The sequence below is a fragment of the Phalaenopsis equestris genome, unplaced genomic scaffold, assembly GCF_001263595.1.
Source record: "Phalaenopsis equestris unplaced genomic scaffold, ASM126359v1 Scaffold000064, whole genome shotgun sequence".
Taxonomy (NCBI): Eukaryota; Viridiplantae; Streptophyta; class Magnoliopsida; order Asparagales; family Orchidaceae; genus Phalaenopsis; species Phalaenopsis equestris.
In genome coordinates, this window is record NW_018164506.1 from 365,788 (window position 1) to 369,401 (window position 3,614).

Here is a 3,614-nt window from a genome sequence, read left to right on the forward strand (position 1 = left end):
AAATACATTTCTCTTTTTTAATGGCGAGACATTTAATCCAGGCCCGAAGCTGACCAGATTCAAATTATTTATTTATATTTAGTGTTTTATTTATTTACATTTTATTTACATGCCAAACATGAGAATTGTGCGCTATGTATGTATATTTTTCTTATATTTATGGACGTGCCTAAAATTGTGATTTTAATAGTAAAAATTTTGTGACTTACAAGACAAAAACAAAGATATTCGTTCTTCTGGTCAACTTAGAGCCTGGATTTATGGTTTGAATTACAAGAGGAATCTCTCACTTTCTTACTCTATCTTTTTCTCTCTTTGTTCTTTTGGCATCAAGCATAGTTCGATCTTTGTTCTTCTGGTCTGCTTAGGGCCTGGATTTTGCTTTAATCTTATATTTATGGTTTGACTTACAAGAGGAATCTCTCACTTTGTTGTTTTATCTTCATCTCTCTTTGTTATTCTCTCTCTACATCGAGATACATTGAAGAAGCTTTACATCGAGATACAACGAAGAAGATAAACTTACAAAATAAATAAACTCAAATTCTCTTCTGCCACAAGCCACCAAAAAAAAGAAGTCAATGCCACAAGCCACCAAAAAGAAGTCAAGAAGAACAATTTTCTTCTTTCTTCTTTCTTATTTTTTATTTCTTCTCTCGCAAGGAACAACTGTTTGCACTTCTCTTCCTCTATCCCGAGGAAGTTCGAAGAATAACACAAAAAATGTGACAGAGGAAGAGAAGTGCACTTCTCTTCTTCCTCGTGTTTTTTTGTGTTATTTGTAGCAGAGTAGCATTGGTGTTGATTCGTAAAACAGGAGGAGGAGTGAGAGCGGGATTTGCGATATTCGCGATCGGGAGGCGGGAGCGAGAAATCGAACAAGACTCCACGCTAACAAATCTCTCATTTGGAGACCGGTACACCTGCTACAATGTCTTCTTCCTCGAATTGATATCCTCCAATGGCGGCATCACACTTTTCTTCAAATATGAATCATCCACCTCTACAGCTCAAAACCTTTGTCTTCACACCAGAAGACTAACTGAAGTTGTGCACAACTTTAGTTTCTCAAGAGCAACACCCTCAGTCAACATATCAGTAGGGTCAACATAGCTTTGCACCTTCAAGTTATTTTCTATATTACTATTGTCTATGCTTACAACTCCCACTGCATGGACAATATCCTGCCCCTTTTTCAGCAAGTCTAGCCTTGTACCTCTTACTGCCATCAAGCTTTGTCTTCACCTAGTACACCCACTTATTGTGTAATGTCTTCTTCCCTGTTAGAAGTTCTGTCAGCTCTCACTTGCTCGAACTTTCATCTTTGAATATTTTTTCATAGCTCTGTGGTTCTCCACCATCTGTTTGTGAAACAATAGGAATTGGTGCCCGGACTCACTCTCCTCTTCACTTACATCATCAACAGAACTATGAACTGTCAGTAATAGTACATCTTGTATTTCTTCATATACCACATTTGCGTTATCATTCGCCATATTCTTGGGGTTCTTGCAGTTCCTCTTTATGTGGTCAGTCTTGTCACAATTCCAACAGGTTGCCTACTGACCAGACTTTGATTTTGATATCCTCTATTTGAGTTCATGTCCTGTCTTCTCCCTCTGAAATCAACATGCAGTGTCGAACTCGTACCTGAGATCTCGTCAGAATATTTTCTTCGCACCTCCTCAACCAAAATCAAATCACGAATATCATCACATTTCAGTTTAGTTTTACCTACAGAAACTGCTAATTGTCATCCTCATGACTTCCCAACTATTTGGGAATAATGCCAACAATATCAGTGCATTTATCTCATCATCAAAATCAATTTCAACGGACGATAATTGATATGTGATAGTATTGAAATCATTCAGTAGTTGAATAACAGAAATAACTTCCATCATCTTCAAGTTGAATATCTTATTCATCAAGTACACATTGCTATTCGCCGATGACTTTTTATACATACCTGATAAGGTTGTCATGAGATCTGCAGTTGTCCTCTCCTTGACGACATTGTGTGCAATGGACCTTGATAAGATCAATCAAATAACCCCCAAAACTTGTCGTTCCAACAAATTTCATTCTGACTCATCCATCCTTTCCGGATCCATCCTTTCAGGTTTTTTCCCCAATAACGGAAGATAGAGTTTATTCCCATAAAGGTAGTCCCCTATTTGTATTCTCCAATAACTAAAATTTGTGCCATCAAAATTATCGATCTCTGAAACCTTCACTTCATCTGCAATCATCGTCTTTTTCAAATCCAAACAAAGCTTTAATATTAGTTGTTGTAATATATATTATTTGTTGTGGTATATATATAGAAATAAAATAGGAAAATGATCTTTGACAAAGCGAAGAAATAGAACGAGAAAATTCACACCAGAAAACAGTAACATAACAAAACACACAGACTTACGTAGTTCGACAATTGCCTACGTCCACAGAGTCGTAGAGAATTTTACTACTTGGGAATATACACCTGTCGATCGTCTCGACTTACAAGAGGAATCTCTTACTTTGTTGCTCTCTCTTCTTTTATCTCCTCTGCTCTTCTCTCTCTACACTGAGATACACCGAAGAAACTCTACTCCGAGATAAATCAAGAAGATAAACTTACAAGAGAAATAAACCCAATTTTTATCCTTCTGATTTTTCTTCTGCCACAAGTCACTAAGAAGAAGCAAAGGGAGAATAATCTTCTTCTTCTTCTTTCTTCTTCATTCTTGCGCTAGGAACTACTGTTTTCACTTCTCTTCCTCTCTCCCGAAGAAGTCTGAAGAAGAACGCAAAAAACGTGACTTCAAAACCAATGGGGAGCCACTACAATGCATTTTATCACGAAACCTGCGCACGGGAATAGTTGAGCGGGGCGAAGCAAAGGAGCGATGGCCCCGATTGGCGAAACAGGATGAGGAACAAGAGCGGGAGTGGTATTTGCGATACTCGCGATCGGGAGGCGGGAGTGAGAAATCCAACAGGGCTCCACACTAACACACCGCTCTACTATTATTGTCTGTCGTCAGACCGCCTCGTCTTGCTATAACCATTGACGAAACACAACTAACCATCCACCACCAGCATCTTCATCTGACCACTGCCACCCAACCACCAACGCCATCAAACTGCCATTAACCGACCACTACTGCCTTTACCATCTAGATGATGCCACTACTCGATCACCACTATTATTTCTTCAAACCAAGTTCATTAGGATGTTGCCACTTCCTCAATGTATTATGCCACTTCCGTGGCATAAATCACGTCTATAACCCCCACTTGTGTATTGTTATTTTTTGGCTAGTAAATTTTTATAGCTAGCATGAACATAACATAATCATTCCAATTGGAATATAACCTGCAATTTTTATCTTTTTTCCCTATCAGCTTTTTCATTTATTTGTATGTGTATTGGATCTTCATATAACATTAAAAAGTTAATATATAGCACCCAACTATTATTATTATTATTATTATTATTATTATTATTATTATTATTATTATTATTATTATTATTATTATTATTATTATTATTATTATTATTATTATTATTATTATTATTATTATTATTATTATTATTATTATTATTATTATTATTATTATTATTATTA